The following is a 24485-nucleotide window of genomic DNA, read 5'->3' as shown; positions in this document are numbered from 1 at the left end:
AGGCAGAAAGAACATCTAGTGAATGAGCAGAAGTCCTGTCTGTGCTTAATTACTGCTGTCACCCAGGCTTCAATACAACTACCTTGAAGTGGGAAGCTGGTGCGATATCAGTGTGATGTGTCAGCAAGGACTATGGGGCAGAAAAAACAGTATGAAATGTGGAAAGCAGGCATGCCTGCGCACTCTCACTCCCTGCTTCACTGAAAGAACTGCACAAATTTAAAGATATCAAACACTGAGAGCTTGAGAAATATTAGAATTAGTAGTTTCTATTTGATACTTGTCCTTATTTACCCTTCTCCCTCAAGCATTAGAATAAGGTTTTAATTACTTGAGCACATACAATTTTTTTCATATGCCTCCTATCTTATTCAGTGCATGCATTATATAGCACTTGATGTTCTGTTTTCTCCTTGCTTACTATATTGTGTACACTTCAGCAGAGAAGCTACCTCCTGAATATAATTGGCACATTCCTGGGATGTTCTGTGGTAAACACAGAGCCATTAGATGATCTGAAAATTTTATTTATATATTTTCTTGACCTGTAAGGTGAGGGGATAGGTATCAGCACCATTTTTCAGATATAGTACTAAGGCAAAAAGACATCAAAGTTAAGAGTACATACTAGTTTTAAGCTCTCATTTTGAGATGCCCTAGGACTGATTTTTCAGCACAGGCTACATTTATGCAGTGGTTAATGTATTATGAGAACAGCTCTTTTAAGTTCAGCTGTGTCTGGTATTGCCCATCGTTCTCTAAATTAGAACCATGCTGCTCTCAGGCCAGGCACTAATGAATCAAGAAACCCACAATTAAAAGCCTGTGCAAAGGCTGGTGTGACCTGCTCACAAGCGCATAGGAAGCAGTAAGAACTAAGGAAAGAATCCCATTTCCTCGGACCAGAATCATCTTAACTATAAGAGCATCCTATCTAATCTAGCAGACCCCTGCCCCATGCACTGCACACCTCAGCTTTCACAGTGACAGAAGCAGTGGTCTTCCTAACCATGCTTAATACTTCACTTGAGTAAACTGGAACACAAACACTCCCTTATGACAGTCCAAAAGGATCCCTTTCCAAAGATCATGAACTTAGCAGGACTAGTTTAACAAAAGCTGCAAACCGGTTTTTATTAAAAATATATAGACCTGAGTATCTTACATAGTTCATGGTATGTAGAGGAACGGAACAAAGTGGCAGCCATCTGCACTAAGCAAATGATGTGTGGTTCATACATCTATTTTTATATGTACCTTTAGCTTCCAAGTATGATCTTCACTATATGTGGAAGCAAGCCTTACCCAGGTGGATTCATTAGTTCAGAGCATCTGAACTGACATATTCACCTTGAAACTTATGATGATGTCAAACAGTTCCAGTTTACCACCCACTTCCAAAAAATTAATTATTTAAAAAGCAAAATATTTTTAACTTTCCAGTATAAAGTTATCCTTTTCCATTTCAAATAGTGTAGAATAGTTGATGACTGCTGCCAACCTGGCTCCCCGTGTCTCACAAAGCATTAACAGAACCGTTTCCTGAGCCTCATATTTCCCTACTCTTAACAGCATAAATCAAATTACAGGCTCTAGAATCACAATCACAGCCTTGGTACTGCAGCCTAGCTAATCTTCTGCAGTAACTAAGAATATCATATTTTTCCTAAATACTGTGGTAGCTTGTAAGACTTATCAGGTAAATGAACATCTTTTACCCTATGAAATGAATATTGCTCTAGGAATAAATCAATACCAAGCCTTGTATAGTCAACAGTGAAGATACCAAAGTATTTTTCAATGCTGCAGCATTTTAGTCTGGAATCAACACAACAATGTTCACTGCTAATGGACTGTGATGGTAAGCGTTGCTCTGTTCCTGTAAAGATCTGTGTGCAAGGCGCTGCAAATAGAGTTGATGGGAGCAAGTGAGGTTTGTCAAAGGCAACCCTTGTTTCAATTGATATTGCATTCTGGTGCTGACAGCTGAAGGCTAAAGTTCCAGTTAATTCATTTTCCTTTCATTATAAACATTTTCTTTTCCTCCTGAAGGTCCATTCAAGCTAGAATACCACTGCCCCTTGGCAGTACTGGCTATTCTTATGTGGTCACTAAATATGCAAGGAAGTTTTGACTTGTAACTTCTCCCTGAATTTTCAAATCTGTCTGGAACTCTGCTTGATGAGTGAGAAAAAGCACACACGTTCAGCGAGCCAATAACTGACATATTTACAGCAATGGACAGTTCTGTTCTCTGATCTCTTTTCTTTGTCTCTGCACCAGGCAAACAAATAACTTAAGTGGGAGTTCTGCCTGTGTAATGAATTTAGGAAGCCTTCCAAATTAGGAATAGGATGTGTTGGTAGCAACAGTACTATAGCTAACTTCCCCTCTCCTCCGTACCCTCCAAATATCTGCAGAGAAAGAACAAAGATGGGACTAAGGAACAGAATTTGGATACAGATTCAAGTTTCAAATCACAAGCAGAATGAAGATATTCTGATACACCTACAGAGACTGAGAAAGCTACCACTATTTCCACTGAGTCTTAGAAATATTTAAAACAATATTTCATATGAATTTTAATTATTTACAACAGGACACATGAAGATGAAGATAGATCCCTTTTCTGCAAGTGACAGGCATGTATAGGATTTGTAAAGAGAAAAATCACAGATGTGCATCTAAACCTTTTGTAAGTTGCAATCATATTTTGTTGGTATCTCCCATTTCCCAGGTTACTGGCTTTGTCCTGGGTTTTGTTGTCTTTGTTTTGCCACTAAAAAATACCACCTAATGAAACCATTTATTAATCCTGAAAGTGTGTTATTGCTGAGAATAAATAAGGGGTATTGCTGCATACTGGATGGAAAATCATGAGTGACAGAAATTTAGCTTGAGGGAGAGTACAGGACAGAACTGTAGTCTCCTAAGTGAGGACCATAATTATAGGCTCTTGGGTAAAATCAGTACATTTTTCTTTTGGACTCTTGTGACTCCTGCTGTTTTCCAATAGGCTTTTATGGCAAGTACAAGAAAGCACATGCCCCATTTCTGGTTGAAATATGTGTTTCCTTCAGATGGCAACGAACACAACCAAGAACTCCAGGTAAGAAGATCTGGAATGTCGATCTATCTGTCATATTAGGCTGAGGAAGTTGGGGCTGTTCAGCCTGGAGAAGAGAAGGCTGCGTGGAGACCTCATAGCAGCCTTCCAGTATCTGAGGGGGGCCTATAGGGATGCTGGAGAGGGACTCTTCATTAGGGACTGTAGTGATCGAATAAGGGGCAACAGGTTGAAACTTAACCAGGGGAAGTTTAGATTGAATATAAGGAAGAAGTTCTTTACTATAAGGGTGGTGAGGCACTGGAATGGGTTGCCCAGGGAAGCTGTGAATGCTCCATCCCTGGTGGTGTTCAAGCCCAGGTTGGACAGAGCCTTGGGTAACATGGTTTAGTGTGAAGTGTCACTGCCCATGGGAGGGGGGTTGGAACTAGGTGATCTTAAGGTCCTTTCCAACCCTAACTATTCTATGATTCTATGGTTCTATATTGATCTGCCTGGTGTTTGGTTTTGTTCTGGACACTGAACAAAAAGAATCCGTAGTTACATTGCCTTAGTGAACAAGAATTAGATAAGGAAATTTTTGCATTGTTTAATGCTATGGTATCCACAGTGGTGCCAGTGATTTAAGGTAAGGATGTGATCAATACTAATCATATCAAGCTAGTGCTTTTGCACTAATAAATGATGTTAGGAGGCAAAAGTAAAGAAAGAGCCCTGTTACTGTAGATGCATGATCCTGGTGCTGGGTGAAGCTGTGAGTGCTGTGCCACATAAAGAAGCCCTCCAGGGTGGATTTGGACACTCACATGCTTTACAGCTAGTACCTTCCTTTTCCCTTTATAAGCTTCTTAAGGTATTCACACGTGCACGTGCTTTTCAGCGAGTACCTTCCTTTCACCATGATAAACTTCATAAGGTATACCAGAGTATGTGACATGCCCCTTAACATGGACAGTCCCTTAACAGATGGCTGCTTAAAGCAAGAATTTGATTGTTTGGAACCAAAGCTTTTGGCTCAAACTGCATGACTGCCCATTTACATCATGAAGTGCTATGTTCAGTCTAAGGACACATTACTTTATCCATTGAGCAGTCTTCTGTTAAGTATACTATGAACTAGTCAGCAATATATTTGAAATAATGATACTGTAAATAGAGTAGGCCTTAATTTTACACAGTCCTGAGGGACATCTGAAATCTCTCTGAGGTTAATGTTCTGAACAAATATTGCGTTCAATGTGACTTATGGAAATGGAGCCTCATATGGGCTCTGTTTAACAGACAGATTGGAATATTTAGAACCTGACACTTGGGATTTATCTGCCAGAATACAAATGAGAGTGGGTAAGTGCTAACAAGAAAGCAGGGATCATTTTATCTTTCCCAGTTAGATATTCTTGGGCTGGCTGGTCAAGCACTAATGTGTTGTCTAGACATTTATATAGAATCTGATTTGGTTTGTACGACGGTGAGTTATATAAATGACTAATTATCCTGTAGCTTATATGAGCCATCTTTGACTACCATGTATTTTATTGAGATGAGCATATTAAGAGGCATAAACTATATATAGTAAAATCTTGAAAAGTCCCTCATAATTTAATTTTCATAGATAAGAAATGCAAAACAGTCTTTTCAGTCTACCATGATTTTCTTCAGGAAGAAAATCCATTAGAAAAATAAAGCTTTCTAATGCAATGACAGGGAGCACAGTCTAGTCATCTGTATGTAGGGCTGGGATTCACAAATTATTGTTCCAGTTGCCACTAGGCAGCTCTTTTTATTAGATCTAATTTACCCATCTTTTATCAAGCCACATGAGAGACATCTTAATCATGAAGGGAGGGACGCATCCTACCTAATGTCAGCCATCTGAAATGAGGCAGATGGTGCTACCCTCAAGGCGATGCTTACAGTTAGAGGGGAGGGGCACCTCTTCGAGAGACCTGCTCTGGGATTGTGTCCATGACCCTCCCAAGCCTCTCATGTCTTGCTGCTGACTATCCAGAGTCCACAGACATCTGGCTTAGACCTTGATTTTAAGTTCTGAAGTGGGGTGGGCTGAATTCTGCATTACTTTCACAAAATACTAATGACAGAAGTGAACCAAAGGTTTCAAGGATCTGGAGACTAAGTTTTTTTCCCAAATCATGGCTATGTATGTGATGCCTTCAATCCATTACAGAGGGAGGATCTCACATGTATTTAGACTGGTACTAAGCTCAGTGAGGACAAGCTGAAGAAAATGCTCCTGCGAGATATAAAAAACCTAGTTGATATGACTGACTGATCCTCAAGATCACCAATACAAGGCTTTGCAACTTTGCTGTTCCAATAACTGGTAAGCACCAAACCTGACAGGAGAGCAATGCTATCACTCTCCAAACAATAGATTTTCCTTACTGTCAGCAGGAGGTATTCCATACTGGATACCTCCTATTTATCTGATGCTCTCCAACACGATTTTGAATCCAAATAAACTGAAGTAATAATAATGTGAAGGCTTTCAGATAGCTGCCCAGATCATGCAGGGTAACTCAGAGTCAGCAGAGATAATGAAGAAATAATTGGCTGAAAACATGAAAAAATGTTTAAAGATTAGACATGATTTTTGACAAGAACTTGTTGAAATCACGTTCTCATCTGGCCTTCCTTAAACAGTCTCCTACTTGAATTCTGTTGTGCTCTTGAAACCAGAAAAGGTGAAAGCTTCATTAAAACACAAAGAGTCAATAGCACTCAGAGATGCAGTGGTTAAGATGAAAAGCTGTGCAGGGAACATAATGTTACATCACCAGGCTGAATTGTTAAATCCTCATCAATACATGTACAAAAACATAAGGCTGTTCTGTAATACTTGTTAAGCTAAATATACTGAGATCAGGTCTTATGATTCCCAAATAGAAAGCTCTGTATATTAAAAGAAAAGTAAACGCATGCACTGGGAGTATACTGACCAGCTTCAGTCAGTTTGCAAAGACTGACGATGACGTGAGCCAAGCAATTTCCACAAAATGTTCTTGTGTTCTATTTTCCATTTTTCTTTCCTATAAATTAAGATAAGCCAAATAGAAATAGTGTAAAATAGACGAATAACTACTGTGAGGCAGAAGTGGGTCAAAGATGGATAAAGAACTAATCTGAAGACCAAAAGTCATTTTATTTCAGATACACAGGTTTAAAGGTGAAGGAACTCTATAAGCTGTAAATGAAATCTGGCAGGCTGATGCTGGTGTTATTGACATCCTTTTCTGGTCATCACAGTCTGAATTCAGTTTGCTGCTAAGGACATCCACCTGTGTGAAAACACCACTGAAGTGAAAACACAATATGCTGTATGGGAATTGATTTATTGTCATCATCCACAAGAAATGCATTAACTCATCCAATTTAATGAATTAGTTTTTGATTCAATTTCATTGATTTTCCTTAGTTTTCTGGGCTAGGTAGTAGTCTCACTTCATTACAATATGCCAGAAAAGTACATCTAAATAGCACATACCTGTACAAAGATTGGTGTCATGTAGTAGTCTCAATTTCTGAATAATTGGGACACCTATTTTTAATACACTGACAAGACATAAAACTGCTTTTACACACATTAGTATCAGGAATTCCTGATCTGATTCATCAGCAAAGTGTCATTCTAAATACCTGACGATAAAATGTAGAAAACTTAGACATTTGATTAAACCTCATCAGAGGGCAGAGTCTTTTTTCATCAAGGTATCATAGCCCAGTATTGGCTGCCCTGCTAAATGTAAAAGATCTTGCTCTCAGTTTGTTGTTTTAATTTTCTTCTCACTTAGATATTCAGTCTTAAGATGGTAACAGCAAATACAATAAAAGTACAACACTGCTGGAACACTGCTTACAGGGCCTGTGCAGGGGACGAGCCACAGCAGGGTATTTTACTTTAAGCCAATTGCTGCAGATTGATCCTAAGAAAGCACATAAAGGGAAAACTGGTAAAAGGCTAAAAATCCAATCTGATGCTCCAGTACATGTCCAAATATCTGTCCTTTAATGACTTCAATTATGGAGGAAATGAATGCATTAGAGATAATGGTGTCCTGGCTAATACAGCCTCTTCTTCCTCAAAAAGGTATTCAATTGACTTTCATGATTTTTTCCAAGACTTGATGTCCTGTGCTTGCCTCACAAATCATTGTAGTGGATGAGATCTACATTGTCTAATAAGCAGCTACTTTAAGTTTTGTGACTATCACAAGAAATTTTCACAAATATAGCTACTTTTCAACCTTCCTTTGCTGTGTAGCAGGCTGAACTGTGGCCACGTTTAAGGCCATATCTGGAGAAAGCCATCTCTTTTGCTTGATTTTAAACTCCTGGGTTTTAGAGGCTTTGGCATCTTATCTACACTTATTGGTAATGGATGATGATAACTGGCCCTGAAAATGGAGGCACAGATGAATGGATTTCTGCACACAAGTGCTGGAACTTCATGTGACAGAAGTACATCAGAGCTGTTACTGGATGTTATTCATCGGCTGAGGCAGTGCTGTCAGGCATCTCCACAACCACAACACACACACAAGGGAGTTCTTCACAAGAACACTCCCGTTTTGAACCTGAGGTGATCCTGTCCATTTGGAATGTCCTTCTAGCACTGAAAGAGAGTAGCTATGGGTAAAGCACAGGATGCCACTGTTTGTTGAGAAGGTGAAGACCTGATGTTTTTTTGGCAAAGTATGTCCAAAAAGGGAAATTGCCCACCAGATCCTTCCCAGGATCTGGTTTAGCTTCTGCTTATTAGCTTCTCAATAAAGTACTATCAGGCACAACATAGCTCTAAACAGGCTTCAGGTCTACTGCTGGCTATTTTTTAGCTTATGAGGATAAGTAGGAACAGTTTGGTCCATCTGCTCCAATGCGAGTAGCCAGCCCAGTCTCTGTGGGACTGAGATTCCTCTGTCCAAGCTGAGAGAAGGAACTAGGATTTTGTCAGCAATTTGATGTGTTTCAGATAACTGGACTGGATCCTTAGCTTGTAAAAATCAACATTAACTAAGATGATATTTTTTGGTCAATGTACACCACTCGAATATGGATTTCCTAGTGTTGAAATACCTGACGTAAAAGGATTGAAGTATTTGTCATCTTGGTGTCTCAGTTCAATTTGCTGCAGAGTTCTGACAAAATTCTAGAGAAACTTCTCACTGATCATTAGGTGCCAGACATAAGAGCAAGTGTCATTTTTAAAGTGAAGATGAAAATGCAAACTATACAAACAATTCTGAGAATTTATACAGTGCCACAGAACATTTCTCCTGAATTTCTATTTTGGAATGAGGGTTTGCTACAATGAGTGAGCCCAGGTGCACTGGCTGGTGTCCATGTGAGTAATTACATTGATCTCAATATGAAGTTCTCTTTTCAGAGGAGCAATGTATTGTCTCTTCGTCCTGACATACTGTATGGTGGTGGTGCCTATTGTTTCAGAGCTGCACCCAGCCTGAGAGACAGCTGCTCTTTACTGATAGCTGAAACAATCCTTGTACCCATAGTTCATATTCTCTTTCAGACTCTGCTCTGCTTCACAGAACAGACTTGCATATTGCACGTGTTGTGTAAAGGTGCTTATCCTCCTCTGCAAAGAGCTTTGAGAGCCACAGAAGAACGAGTCACCTACGTGACAGCTAGTCCTTCCACAACTGTAAGGAATGAGAAAACAAAAGGGGAGAGGAAAAGCACTGGCTAGTACCCCTCAACTAATGTGTGAGTACATGCAGGGACTGGACCTGAGGAGTTAAAGGGTAAGACAAGAGTAGGATACAAGTATGATCTTACCCTTCCTCACTGTTCTTTTTTTTTAAGTCTTCCACTTTGATTTGCCGTCTTCCTTCTTTTTTTCCCTCATCAGCTAGAGCTTTCTGTCACAGTGCTATAATTTCTTAACTTGGTTTCATTACCAAGAGGGGTTTGCTTCTAAATCCATTAAGTGTCTTAAGGTGTTTAGCCACAAGGTGCGGAAAAGGAGGGCAGTTTGTTTTACCACGGCGTTAGTAGCACTGTGCACTGCTGTCTGATGCCATGCCATTTACAGCAATTGGAGTGCCTTTAACCTCTTCTTTAAATCACCTTCCACTTTTTAGTGTTTTCTATATTTTTCTTTTGTCTTATTTAATGTCTGAACCTGGTTCAGCACTTTTACAACGATACCAAGGCAGTGTCAAATTCTATTCTGGTACATGATTGGCTGCTAGTAAATTGTGACACACTCAATTTTTACTTCATTAAGAGTTTATTAGACAAACTGTTATTACCCATGATGCCATCATGGGGCAACAAAAGCTTTTATGATAATAGCACACAGGAGAAGTTGTTTCTACACAAAAACTATTAGCAGATATATTTATTTTATTACCACTCAACATATGATAGAGGGAAATAAACCAAATGGTGTATTATTTGTCACATGGAAAAGGACCAAGTTAGTTAGAGGGGAAAAATTATTTTCAAACTTCTAACAAGCTTTTACAATTACAAATAAATGTGAATTTAGGTTAAATAAAAGAAAAAAAAAAACCCAAAACAAAATAAAATATGCAATTGTGCTCTTTTTACCATCATTGCTTATTCCTCCTAATAGTGCTGTTTACTCCTTTTCTGCCTCTTTTGATCTGACTTGATTGAGTCGCCACCCCTTTCTCTGGTTTTCATTGAACTGAAAGAACAGAGGAACTGAACAAAGCTGTTGATATGTAAATAACAGCTTTGAAGATAGAAGTACCAGATTGCAAAGAAAAAATGCAATTGCCTTTCTTTTTTGACCACATAAAGAAATATCCTGATGTATAATTCAAACAGTGCCTGAAACTAAAGATTCCATTATCTCTGAAGAGTAATCATTTCAGTCAAACCAGGTATTTCCAGGGTACTGTGGAAATTCTATTAAGTGTGAAAAATGTTACATTCTAAATGTTGTTGCAAAATTGACTATTTCAACACCATTTCAGTTTCCGTATTTTCCATTACGAGTACTTTTTGATAGGACTTTTTAAAAGACAGGATAATCTTCCCTTACACAAAAACAACCGAAGGCCAGATTCTGATGCTTCGGCTCCCACTAGGTGGTATCTGAAGTCACAGAGTTGGAAGTGACCTCTGGAAGTGACCTGATGCAAACCTCCTGCTCAAGCAAGGTCATTTAGAGCTGGTTGACCAGGACTGTGTCCAGATGGCTTGTAAGTATTTCCAAGGATGGAGGCTCCACAACCCCTCTGTGCAGCCCATGCCAGTGCTTGGTCACCCTCACAGTGAAAAAGTGTTTCCTGACATCCAAAGGGAACCTCCTGTATTTCAGTTTGTGATTATGTGTGGTCCCTCCGACTCCAAAGAGACTCTTCCCTGGATCACAGATACGATAAACAGGTTTCAGAACTCACTGAAGTCAATAGCCAGTAACTTACACACTTCTGGGCTTTGAACAGGACCCTTTCTTCTCTTAATTTTTTAAGCTCAACCTAGCAGCCAGGTGCTCCCACAACTACCCTCTGTCCCTATTCTACCATAACCATTTGTGTCTGCTTTCTTGCCTTCTCTCTCATTCGGTCTTTTTCTTACTTACGAGACTTTCTAATTCACAACATCATTTTGTAAAATACTTCACTCCTTTCTGACCATGTTATCTTCGTCTAGTTGTATGGAAAGACCACAAAGGTAACTTTTTTCCTATTAAAAACAGCATTGTGAAAAAAACCCAACTTACATTGTTGCTTACCGTGGTAATGCTATAGCCTCCTGTTGCTGACAGTCCCCAAGAACGAGAAAATTCAGATTTTAAGCAATTGAGAACTTGTCATTTCTACATCTGTATCTTAGAAACAAATCTACTTAAACAGCCTACATGCTAGATAAGAGAAGGTAATTTTATGTCCCTATTAATTCTGAATTGGTGCCAACTTCAGCAGGCAATACACTTATTTTTGTTTACCTTTTGTCTATCAATCAGGCACTTTGGCTGTTTATTACTGGTAATGCTCACCCATCATTTATCATCATGAAGAATAGTAACACTATGAAAAGCAGAAATCAGCATCACTTTGCCAGTTTTCAGAGTAGGGACAGAATCAATAACAGATCAAACTGGCTCCATCAAGGTGTCTTGAAGAAGAGGCAAGCTGGGATATTTAGCAGTAATTTGTGAACTACCTGAGCTTTGCTTGAGATCATCCCGATCTCCACATTTTGCTCTAAAAGCTAAAAACGTAACTGTTTCTGGACATTGGTAAGGGGTCTCTGACACACACTTTCACACACTAAGACACCTTATGTAGCTCATAAAAAAACAAAAGGCTGCAATAATGGGTGTACCCTTTTCCGCTCATTTACTACTGGGTAGCAAGTTTAGAAACAGGACAATTTTGGGTAGTTAAATAAATCATTTCTGAATCATGTTCATAAGAAGAATCAATAGTGCTCTCCCAGAAGCCACCAAGGGTTTTTTTTACCTTTTTCTACAGGAAGTCAAGTGTTTTCCCTCTGGTAAAACTAGATCAGGTCTTGAGCTAGCACTGACATCCAAGGCAGTTGTGCTTCCTTCAGGAAGCACAGAGATTTGTGCTTCACTGTGGACTTCTTTGGCCTTCCATGTCCATCCACTGGAGCAGCTCAAAAGGACATTTCATCCCAATGCAGGGACAAGCTCAAGCTGGAGACTACCATATGCATATTCTACAGGTTACAGTTTGGAACACAGCATCAGTTCACACTTTTGTCTGAAGCTGATGCAAAACTATGTGCTTAAGTGCCAGGCTGAATCAGTGCCTGAAAAGAATTCTCCATTGAAGCAATTCAGCAACTCTCTTGTGGGGTGTTGGATTATCTCTTCTTGTCCTTCTGCTATAAGAACGCCCTTGGCCACTACCAAGCAGTTTAGAAAGAATCAAACTGCTTCTCCCAGTGTTCATTTGACTGAAACCAGAATTAAATGCTATTCTCATTTTACACAGCCCCTGTTGTGTCCAAGTCTAGATAAGAATAAAGAGTCTGGAGTCTATGCTCTTTAGGGCATATCGCAGTGGAAAAAAAAAAGCAGGTTTGAGAAATTTCAACTTGCTTGCTTTCTTCTAGTGTGAGTTGAGCCAAAAAAGGCTTAAATCCCTGGACCTCAAACTCATCCATTCCTAGAAATAGATAGATAGATAGACAGACAGATAGATAGATAGATAGATAGATAGATAGATAAATTTAGTGGCATATAATAGCAATAATCCCATTTACCTCTGAGTAGACTGGAAGATTAAAGCTTACACGAATCTATTGAGAAAAGAGGCTGCAGCATCATACATGCCCTCTGTATATTCCAAGGCAAACAGAGCTCACTTTTAATTAAAGCACAACTTGGGCAAATAACTTATGGAAACAGTTATTAGTCATACATTAGGTTGCCCCCAGAAACTACATAAATTAACCTAAAAAAACAGCGGGTCAATTAAACAGAAACTATACAACCTTATGCACAGACTGCATTTTTTCTGTCTGTGGATACCTAACACAAAAGCATCTCAATCCTGATGCTTTTTCCATGCTATTATGAGACAAAATGTATTACTACTATGAATAATATTTTACACCTATTTATTTTGATTCATCCTAAAGCTGTTATAGAGGTTTGGATCTGGATTATCAACTAGTAGCACCATCATGATGCTATCAGGCACAGAGTATATTGCATTGAAGGATCTCAAAATACTGAAAATGTATTAATCAGAAACCTTTACATGTTTTTAACTGCTTATCTGCAGCTGTACATCTCTGAGATTTTTACCCTTGATCAGACTGATGTTTTAGTGTATCTATCATTCACTGAGAGAAAAACGTGACTGATTCTAAATATTATACTTGTGCTTTGAACTCAAAAATCCTTTGAAAGGATCAAAAATGGGACCTCTTATTGATTTAATCTGATTCTATCAGGTTCAAAAAACTGGGTGCGAGCCTACTAGTGCCACTTAACATTTGAAGAGAGCCTCTTGTGAACCTTTCTATTAAAATGACCATGATAGTAGGAAGCAACTATAATTTGGCTATGAATCACAGAGCTATTCACAGGAAGGCTGTTAGCAAAGACAAAGACCCTGCTGTCCATTATAAACCCATGAATTGCCTTCCGATAAATGCAGCTTGTCCTTCGATGTAAAGCTACTCATTGCAATCCACCCAGCAGCCTCCATTGTTCTCCGTAATGAAAATGCACTCTGTAATGGAGAAGCTGCCTAATTCATTAAAGCAGGGACTGTTTTTTTGACAAACTGTTTTGTACGGGAAACTGTAAAAATCCCCAAAGCAAGGAGAAATGCATTTTTTTTCCTCCATAAAATTTAACCGTCATTTGCAAAAAGCAAAACCTCCTTTGTCTTTAAAAATACATAAATAATAATGGTGTTCCTTTTGTGGCTATTTAGCAGGAAGATAAATCTCAAAGAGCTTTCCTCTATACCATCTTTAAAAAGAATCTTTCTGTGTTTTATGTATCATGCATACGTATCTAGGGGCTTTGAAGAAGAGGAGGCAATTTCTTTGGGTGCCTTTGTTGTCCTCCCTTCTCCTTTCAGTTAATATTTGCCTAATATTTGATAATTGCTACTAAAGATGCTGTATCAAGTAATGCACTTAATTTACCTACTGAGCCTGAAACCACTGGATGGAAAGCGTATCTATGGATATTCCACTGTAGGGTAGTAACAGTAGCTTTGGGCTACAGCTGCTAAAAATAACTTGCTCTGTGCTGCAAGTCAGGTATGAGAGATTCAGACCATTCATAAGAACTGCAATTAAAAGCATCAGATGGATTGGAAATATCCTCCTCCATCACTCTGGCAATTCCTTTTTGATGAGTCTGTGCAGTGTTGGAGTTTTTTCTTGTTTTGCTTGTATGTTTTTTATGAAGAGCACAATATCTCTTGATTTCTTTGCTGGGAAACAGTATTTTTAGAGTTTAAACAGACACGGCCATCATTTTAATTCCAGACAGATGGCAAGGAAGAAGAAAAGATATTTTTTCAAGGCCAATGTTAGACTGTTGGCATGTTTTTAACAAGGCAATCAAAACAGTAGCCCTCATAATAAATAAAATCCCTTTAGCATTTACATAAAATGTAGCCTCCTGCATACATTTAATTAGCATATTTTCCCTTGCATAGTCTCCAGGGGCAAGGCTGATCTACTCTGACTCATATTTAGAGCATACATCACTGATAAATAGTCCCACTGAAGTTGAAGAGATTGATCATGCAAGTAAACCTCTCACCAGTTGGGCTTCATAACAAATGCTGCAAAGCGACAGTCAAAGTGCTGAAACCCTGCCTGATGTTCTTTCCACAGAATCACAGAATCCTAGAATGGTTTGGGTTGGAAGGGACCTTAAAGATCATCTTGTTCCAACCCCCCTTGCCATAGGCAGGGACACCTTCCACTAGACCAGGCTGCTCAATGCCTCATCCAACAATTACAGGGATGGGGCATTCACAACTTCTCTGGGCAACCTGTGCCAATGTCGCATCACCCTCAAAGCAAGGAATTTTTTCCTAGTGTCTAATCTAAATCTACCCTCTTTCAGTTCAAAGGCATTCCACCCTGTCCTATACCTACATGCCCTTGTAAAGAGTCCCTCTCCAGATTTCTTGTAGGCCCCTTTAGGCGCTGGAAGGCTGCTATAAGGTCTTCTTTGAACTCTCTCTGCCTGTCTTCATAGGAGAGGTGTTCCAGCCCTCTGAGCTTCTTAGTGCCCCTCTTCTGGACTTGCTTAAGCTTATCGAGGAAATCACAGAATCACAGAATCCCAAGGGTTGGAAGGGACCTAAAAAGATCATCTAGTCCAACCCCCCTGCAAGAGCAGGGTAACCTACAGTACATCACACAGGAACTTGTCCAGGCGGGCCTTGAATATCTCCAGTGTAGGAGACTCCACAACCCCCCTGGGCAACCTGTTCCAGTGCTCTGTCACTCTTACAGTAAAGAAGTTCTTCCTGATGTTAATGTGGAACTTCCTATGTTCCAGCTTACACCCATTGCCCCTTGTCCTATCACTGGATATCACTGAAAAAAGCCTAGCTCCATCATCCTGACACCTACCCAAGGAAATAATGAGTAACAACAAAACTGGCCTTTAGGAAATCAAGTGAAGGCAAAAGCAGTAACTCCTATCACACACTTGTATGGTCCTGGGAACAGGGGCTCTGACAGGCTGAGTGGCTGCACTCAGGCAGCAGAGGGTTTCCTTCAGCTTCTTTCTTTCTCCAAGAGCAATCCCTAAAGGCATGCACTTAGGACGGCTGGGGCAACCACTGCCTTTGCAGCAGCTTTGACTACTGCCGGTTTTCCCGCGTTCCCAGAAGCACAGGCATGCGAGGGCAGGTTGTTCCCATTACACAACAGGCAGAGGCAGGCCGAGACAGCTGGCAGGCCGGGATTGTGAGGGGTCTTGGAAGCTTATGCCCAACGTTCCACGCAGGGCACCTGTGCTGCCTGCCCCGCGGCTGACATTCTCCCTGCAGCAGGAGATGCACTAAGCGGCTCTGCCCGGGGACGAGGCGGCTCAGATCAGCTCCAGCCTCGCACAAGTGATTTGCCCCCATGATCAGTCTCCTCTTTGCCTCTTCCAGCTGTGCTTTGGTCTCTCCCTGCCTCTCATGAAGGGGACAGAGCACCTGGATGGTGGTGGCAGCTGTCACTCTATTGTTTTCTTCCTCAGGGTATTCACTCTAATAGGGAAGGGATATTCTCTGCTCCATGTTAAGCAGCAGTAGCACAGACACAGGCTCGTCTTGTCAATACCAATGATCTATATAAGGACAAGAATGCAAACAAAAAGCTTTTTTTTTTCTTTCTTCTAGTTCAAACTGAACAACCTGTTTTTTTCTTTCCATTTTGTCCTGCCAAAGTCAAACAATTTTCTTATCAAACTGTAATTGCATCAGAACATCTCTTTAATCTGAAACAAAACATTAAATGTGCAGGCATACAAGAAACAAAACGAATTGAAGGACTAGCTGCAACTGTACTGCTGCTTCCTACTTCCAGGATTACCAGTGATGGAAATGCTTGTTGGACCTGAACTCCAGGCTCCAGCCCCAGCTCTGCCTAAAGGGGTTTCAATTTGCATCTCCTGTAAAGTAACTGTGCAATGACAATCTCTCGCTCTTGACAGCTGATGTTTTAGTTTTTGTTAAAATGTTTCAGAGTTGTAAATATTGAGGAAATACATATTGGGATTTTTTTTTTCCTGTTGGTTAAATCACAATTTTGAGATAGGAATTATAGTTTAAATCAACAGAGGCAGCACCAAATGCAGCTCCCCCATGTTTGCTTGACAACATTAATCATTGGACACTGAAAAAGCAGAAGGAATATTATCTGTTCCACTGTCAAGATACGTATCCTACTCAACAACCTAAACATGTCTGCAGCTGAAAGTATTTGGCAAATTTGATCCCAGTCCATGTAGATTTTGAGCTGTATGAAACTATGGTTTGGCAAATTTTCTATTTGTACTACTTGCAAATTTAAACCCAGTTCTGCTACACTGTTGTGCAAGAACAAGAATTTACAAGGAGTCATTCAAAACTAAGCAGTATATTTATTCATTTTTCTGTGAAACTGAATGTGTTTTGCATGTGAAATATTTCCTGTGTTAAATTCATTCTCATAGCGCTGTTTCATACTGAAGTTTCTCCATACTAATCAGTATCCAGTATATTCAGCATATTCAGATTGATATATCCAGGATGATAGTGGTTTACTACAACTTTAGTAAATTATTCATGTGAAAACATATGTTGCACTAACCTTACTAAAGTGTTTATAAGCAGTATGTCTGGGGTGAAAAAAAATTAAAAGAGGAGAGAGAAGAATAATCTACAAATTAAAGCCAAGGCATCTTGTAAAATTATAATTAATAAATCTGGGACAACATGTAGTAGCATGCTAATAAAAATTGTTGATTACACCAAAATAGGAGGCAATGTCCATTAGGCAAGAAGCAAAATATCACAGTGGAGGAAAGAACTGCACGTTGTTAAAAAACAGAGATTGGACAAAAGGGACGATGGAAAAGCTGAAGGTTATGTTCACAAGTTGTCTATATAGCCAAATAAAACAAGGTAGAAGAGCCTCTGATTTATTCAGGGAAGAAAGAGACAGGGGGCAGAAGCAGTGACACTACACAATGAAGTAACACATCCAAGGTTGCATCCTAAGCCAGGAGAAGAACACAGATCTACGCAGCAACAGGCCAGTGAACTAGGATCTCCCTTTCTGGTGATCACATTGATATTACAGAACAAACAGACTCTCTTTAAGATGGCACCATGCAGTCATGAGTTTCCTACTCAGAAACTGTTTCTAGACAGGCGAACTTTACACCAGTTTCAAGAGCAAAAACATTGCCAGGGACACCTGTTCTTCATAGATATCGTGTAGTCAGGGGTCACTGCTGAGAGTATTCTCTGTAATTTCTACACTCCTCTCTGATCCAACTTTTAAGGTCAGCAGAGAGCAACACATGCAGCACACAGATTTAGTGGGTAGATTAGCAAGGTGACCTAAGAAAGGGAACAAGGTGTGCTGCTTTCTCAATCAGCATCTTTTAAAATCTCTGATAACTACCACTGAAATATTTGCTTTAACATGAGAGTTTGCTGTGGGAGTTTCCATGGTAATTCTTGGCCTCTTGACTGTGGGGACAATTTTAGATAGCTTCAGTGCGCGGGATGGGCTTAAGGATTTCCTCACAGATAGTCTCCAGACTATTTATTTGCTGCACAGACCCCAGGAAGATGCAGATGCAATACAGATGTGGATGGGGGAGGCTGTGAGCCACAGGGTGTCCTGTGGTGCGAGGGGCAAAGGGTGCAAATGCTCCTTCTAGGTGGTAAATCTACCTCCAGATTGGATGCTTATAAAATGGGAGATGTAGGATGATGTTTCTCCCGGATTATCATGAGCCCTGGCTGTAGCTGGAGTGCAGCTCTCACTCAGCAGCAGCTGGCTGCTGGCTCCACCTGTGGGCTTGCAGCCCATTCTCGGCAGGCCTCCTGGGACTCTGCAAAACCACAGCTCTTGGATGGCCTTCTGCTACAGACAGCAGGAAGGTGTCAGGCCATTCAAGCAAAATCCTTACTTCTACTGACCATCTGCCAGTTGTTCCTACAACAAAAGCTCTTGTCCACCTTTCTAACCAGCTGAACGGCATTTACTAGTATTGTTCCTTGAAATACCTCCACAGTACTGCTATATGCAACTAACATCTGGTCACTGGTTTTGCAACTCATATGATGATATTTTAGCATTGCTGTGGTTTACTTCTCTCAGAAACAAAATACCTATAAATATTATGCATATAATAGTGCTACAACATAAATAGTGCGATTTTACAAATTATTATATACACTATATATCATATTATATATTATGGGATATTTATAACACATATATATCCACATATATAAAGATGTACAAATATATCTACATATCTGCATGCATATATATGTATATATATGTACATATACATACATATATAAAGATGTACAAATGTGTATTTCTATATAAAAAGATTATGGAACAGGCTATGAATGCAAAAAATTTTGCTTGCATTAATAATGAAGCAAGCGAGCACTTAATTTAATACCATCTATGATGCAGAAGAATAAGGATTCTCCTTGATAAATCTGTAAATGCTAATGATATGAACCATCTCTGCTGTATCACTGAGTAGTTTTATAGCAACGTGTCATTATGACATACAACTCCTCCAAATTTCTATCAGCATATACACCCATTGGTTTCTGGTATGTAGTACTTGTTCTTTCTTTGTTATTCTATCGTTTTGATTAGAATGAATGAAACTCGGAACAAAAGGCCAGGGTCAAGTTCACACATATATTGAGTGTGTGCTGCATAGTACTTTCCTGTTTTGCTGTCATCAAGGCTGCTGTCAGCTAGCACAAAAGCGCACTGCAGGATACTTAAACATCCAGCCCAAGCAGGCTTTACACAGGCAACCTTACAGCTCTGACAGGTTCAAACCACAGTTCTGCGGGATATTCCTCTTTGTGTGGTTATCCACATGCTCCACCTTTGGCCGGGATACTGAGAAGTGCCACACAGTAAGGGAGGAATTCACATACTCCCCCTAAAGCAAAAATCTGTCCCAACATATTTTCCGACCTGAGCAGTACCACAGTGTCATCAAACAGAGATGCTAATTGCTATGAGGCGAACAAACCATGCCATATGGCTACAACTGCAAAAGGAACAGGCAGTCCCTGCTTGGTTCCTCTATCATCCCATGGGGCTACCTGATGCTGGTCCCCAGGGGCAGGTGCCACTCACCCTGCCAGTCCCTGGGCAAGGCTTCTGGGACCCCTGGGCCTGCGTGCCAGGGACCACTCGCCTGGCTCCTGTGGACCACAGAAGTGTTTGGGGCTCCTGGGGAAAGGTGATGCAGGGCATGCCAAACTGCCCCTCGCATACCCCATGACTGATGAAACCACAGGGGGCAGTTTTCAAAATCTTACCTTCCTCTGAGATTTTTCTTTCTGATCTCTTTAATTCTACTGGGAGTGGACGAGCTGTGATTTGCTTCTGACATTCACAGACTGTCTTGAATAATGTATTTAGCAGAGACATAATCAAATACTGCAGCCAACAGGACTCTCTGGCTCCTTAACAATTTCCTCTGGGTTTTGTTTTTCGGTTGGTTGTGGGTTTGTTTTTTTTCATTCATGAGGTAAATAGTTTATTTGGGTTATTTTCTTGAAACAATGATATTTTTTCTGTTATTCGTCTCCAGACCACAGCCAACACATATTAAATAAATATTAAGTCTTAAAGTCTTCCCTGAGAAAAATCTCTTATAGGCTTTAGTATGAGGTTTGTACAACTCCTACAGAATTATTAATGTACTTGGAGACTGAGTTTTATGTCTGTTTCTAGCTCTCCTATTTAATTTAACTACTTACATAAAACAAAAATGAAACTTACAATGATCGTCAACTGAAAGTTTGAAACCTTACCATCATGCCAACAAAGCTAATATACAGCTGAAGCAATAGGAAGAAGTAGGACAATAAGCAACATACTTGAAAGATTATTATTATACCTAGAGAAATGGATATGAGGAAAAGCAGCATCATTTTTCAGGAAGTATGCACTAAGAAGAGCTATTACAGACAAAATGAGTTGCTCCTCTTGTTTTTTATTCCTGGTTGGAAGGAAGGAAGAGTATTTCTATGTTTGAGATATACCATAATTTCCTACCAGGACTGTTTTTACTACAAATACAAATAATTCTTGTTTCTGTTTGAGAAATATTTTATTTTGGTTTTGTTTTCTCTCCTTTGCGGCTCCAAGACTATGAAGAAATAAGGCATTGAATTTAGTTAATTTATGTATGATATTCTCCATCAATAAAAGACAAGAGGAATAACTACACCAAATTCCAATCTTTAAATACACTGCTTTTAATCCTTTTATCCTACCATTTATTTACTGTCTTCTTAGATTTTGCAGAAGTTTACAGCAGAAATATGGTTTTTTTTCTACCTGCTAACTTCAGGCTGACAGACTCACTGCATCTACTATAACAACAGTTGTGTTTAATTAGAGCATGCATGTCACCTGGGGAAGATGGGACAGAAATTATTGGGTAAAGTTTCCATAAAACATCTCCCTGGGGTATATAAGTGCTAATAACAATGAGAACCTTGATTCTCTGCTCTAATCCCCTCTTCCTATGGTTGTTTACCACTGAGAAGGAACTCAAAACACAACTGACTGGTTGTCTGGGAAAACACCAGGATAACATAAATCTGAAAATGTGCCAAAGGAAGAAGAGGATTTAGACTCTTTTCTACCAGCTACTCTGGGCTGCTGCTGTGGCCAGCAGGCTCTTGGGAGGAGTGGCTTTGTTACAGTGTCATCTGGGGTGCAGAAAATTGTGTATTCCTGAAGATACTAAACCTGTGTCTTCCGAGGATTGCGAACCAAAACCTGGCCCATGTCTCTATTACATTAAATTACATCAACCTTTTTGTTGCTGCACTGTATTGCATCCCAAAACTGTATATTAACACTGGCTAAATTATTACGGGATCACATCTGGGACTGTAGTGGAAAAGCATTCAGCTTGTACTACTCACAGCCTCATAAAAATTGAAATTGACTCAACATACATACATGTATAGCTGTGTGTATGTATACAGGTTTATATATAAAAGTGATCTCTAACCATCCCGTTTAAAGAGATAAAAAGGTATATGTCTCAGTATGCATGCTCTTGAATATACTTATGTGTTTTCATGTAACACATTAAATAATGTGTTCACAAATACAAATGAAAGATGTAACTTCTTCAGAAAGTCAGTACTTGCACCAGATTTTGCTTTTTCACTGGCAATTTCCATTTTGTTTTGGAACTGAAGAATGGTCAGAGCACTAAGTGAAAAAAAAACACATCTATGTGTCTATCTATCTAGTTATTTTAGTCTGAGAAAGTATCTAATACTGCTTTGGAGGGATAGGAAGATTAAGGAGAGGACCAATATGAACAGAATGGTTAGAATATGAATGACAGAAAAGACTGAGGGGTGGATGATATGAACAGAAAAAACCCTTTCTCAGGAGCTCTAATATCACTCTGTGAGATGCATGGCTCACTGAATACATGGAACTGAGAGAGCCAGAGATAACTCCCTGAAAATGGAAAGAAAAGAGTATGATGAAAAAGGATTTGACAAAAAAGGAAATAAAAACTCTGTCCCTCAAAATATCACAAACCTAAACAGTTCCATGTGTAAATATCATATGTGTACTATTTGTCTAAGATTATTTGAGTTTTCACAAGAGATTTCATCCTTAGGCTTTTCTGTTCAGACCCCTGAAAGCTCAGTCAACATGTGTTATTAGATGGAACTTGGTTTAGATTCAGGCATGTCTTCCTGGAGATATAAACACCTTATGTAAACTATTCAAATAAAGGTGAAGAAAGCACTGTTACTTATGACAAAAGCAAGACAAATTTAGTTGTGGACTATTTCTAATACAAAATAGCATAAGATTTAACGAATGAACACAGGATACATTTTTCCCCAAATCTGTAATTTCAGGGCTCTATTTTCTCTTTGAACACGACCCATGATTAATCTCAGTGTAGGATTTACAAAATCCTCTTTTAGCCATAGGATATACTCAAAAGAGAGAAAGTAATATGTGGCTTGTACTAAACTTAGCAGCTTTGGCAATTAATCAACTTTATTCATTGATCTAGTCAAGTTAAATAGTTTTCTAGATAAGCTGAGGAATCGTTACTGCAATTTTGAATTCTAATACGTATCCAGCAAAATGGGCTTTAGAATAAAGAGGCCAGTGTGATTTATTTGTAATCCCTGTAGTTGCTTTTTTATTTGTTCTTTCAGATTGCAGAGACTGAAGAATGTGATACTTACCCAAACCTTTGGATTATTTCCATGCAGAAGATTTGACCTTAATGCTCTGTCTACATGTATAATAAAAGCAGATGGGTTTGAATGATCCTGGTACAGTGACTCATTCTTGATTCTGTGTACTTATTTGAAGCACGCAAGTGTGGTAACTTACGACCACTCTCTCCACCTGCACATGATTGGGCTCATGTTGACCCTTAATACAGGATGACATTATAAGTCCTGTTTACCCTGGGAGCATGATCAGCAGGGGAGTGAGTTGGTCAAGCTCCCTTTCACTGCTCTCAGAATGTCTCAGCTATGCTTTTATTTCAGCATCTCCAGATGTATTTCAATTAAAATTAAATGAGAAAGGGACCTTAAAATCCCGCATTGTAAATTCTTCACCAAGGAGGAACCCAAATTTCAATATCCCATTGGTAATAGTCTCCAGCCCAATGCAATCCCTAAATGAGCCTTTTCTGCTCACATCCTAATCCCACTGGCCTCTCCTTTTTCATGCCATCATTTTGACATTCAAGAGCCCTGAGCCATAAACCTCAAGAGGAGACCTCTCATGAGACAAACCACACCGAGGAAATACGCACACCTAGTTGCTACTGGTATTCCTTTCATCTATTTGGAGTGTGTGTGTAAGGGACCAAATGAATACCCAGGGCTCTAAAATGAATTTCAAGCAGAATGGAGTCTGAGCTTTTAAGTGAGGAGAGGGAACAGAAAGCAGATGGTTGGAAATAATGTTGAAGGAATACCATTATATTTTCATTTTATTTTGTATAAAGTTAAGGATGAGGACGAGAAGGAAAATATTGTATGAATGTGAACATGCACTGAATGGGACACCTTATAGGATACTGGACTTTAAAACCTGGGTTTAGCATAAGCAAGAAAGACCCTCAAGTCTGAAGCAATTTGAATCCTAGGAAAGACAGGCAAAATCTCTCCATGTCTTCTGCAGCGTCATATACTGAAAATGCTGTTCTACATATAGGAGTACACTGTTCACCAGCTGATTTTAAACTATTCTACAAAGCTTGTCAGCATCACTGCACTTTTCACTAAGAATATGTGGGACTAGAAAATGAAATGGTTTGGTGAAAGTCACTTCAAGGTGGGCAGTAGTCCAGATCTTATGCAACTGCTTTACCATGTCTCCCCTGCTTATGAGATTATGATAATATTGACTATCATTACCTCCCACTGCATTTTGATGTTCTCATCATTCTATAACTCAGTGAGCAAAGATATACTGAAAAATAAACAAAATGCTTAGGAACACCCAGCCACAAGGGTGAGTAGCAAGTACTTCTGCGTAAGAATGAAATGAATGGCTGTCTTGAAGTACACACAGACTGGTCTAGCAGATTAACAGTCACAAAAACTTACTTCTGATGTCAAGTTCAGATGCAAGAGCTAGTCAAGAGCATCACTATTTCAGCTGTGAAATGAAGACTATCAAACACTAGAATAAAAATATCCAGAAGGAAAATTAGAAATAATTGCTAACTTTGGGTCAGGTCTTATAGTCCCAATGTGCTTTAGCTATTCTGCCGTGATCTTTACAGAAACATATGAACCAGAGGTCTTTTGTTCAAATGTGAATATCTAATCCTTTTGTTTTCCCCTTCCAATTAAAAGGGAGCTTTCAAGAGTAGTAATTAGCTAGAACCAAGAAACACTGCACTTTGAACTCCACTGCTTAAAAATTCTGTGTCAACTCTGAACAATTTTATTCTTACTCTTATTATATTGGGGGCTGTGCTTTTTTGAATTATATAATTATACACAGGAACCCTGCACATAGCATGGTTCTCTTCTCACCTGTTGGGCTTACATTTATTGTAAAGCGTTACTAATTAGGGACTTGGATCCTGACTATGCATACAAAGGCCATAGGTTTCTTTTTGGTTTCTATGCCTCAAATTAGTATTCTTTTTATACTATATAAAACA

General features: G+C 39.4%; 1 protein-coding gene and 1 long non-coding RNA gene across 2 annotated transcripts in view; one reads left to right on the top strand and one right to left on the bottom strand.

Moving 5' to 3' along the window:
- Positions 1-24485, bottom strand: part of KCNB2 (potassium voltage-gated channel subfamily B member 2) — a 197538-nt gene that overhangs the window by 78300 nt on the left and 94753 nt on the right. The gene's annotated exons all lie outside the window — the stretch shown is intronic.
- On the top strand, positions 2616-22571 carry LOC136008740 (uncharacterized). The gene is made up of 3 exons (XR_010610219.1): positions 2616-2695; positions 3017-3109; positions 22507-22571. It is a non-coding gene; the product is annotated as an uncharacterized LOC136008740 (long non-coding RNA).

The sequence above is a fragment of the Lathamus discolor genome, chromosome 2, assembly GCF_037157495.1.
Source record: "Lathamus discolor isolate bLatDis1 chromosome 2, bLatDis1.hap1, whole genome shotgun sequence".
Lineage (NCBI taxonomy): Eukaryota > Metazoa > Chordata > Aves > Psittaciformes > Psittacidae > Lathamus > Lathamus discolor.
This window is presented reverse-complemented; position numbering and strand designations above follow the sequence as displayed.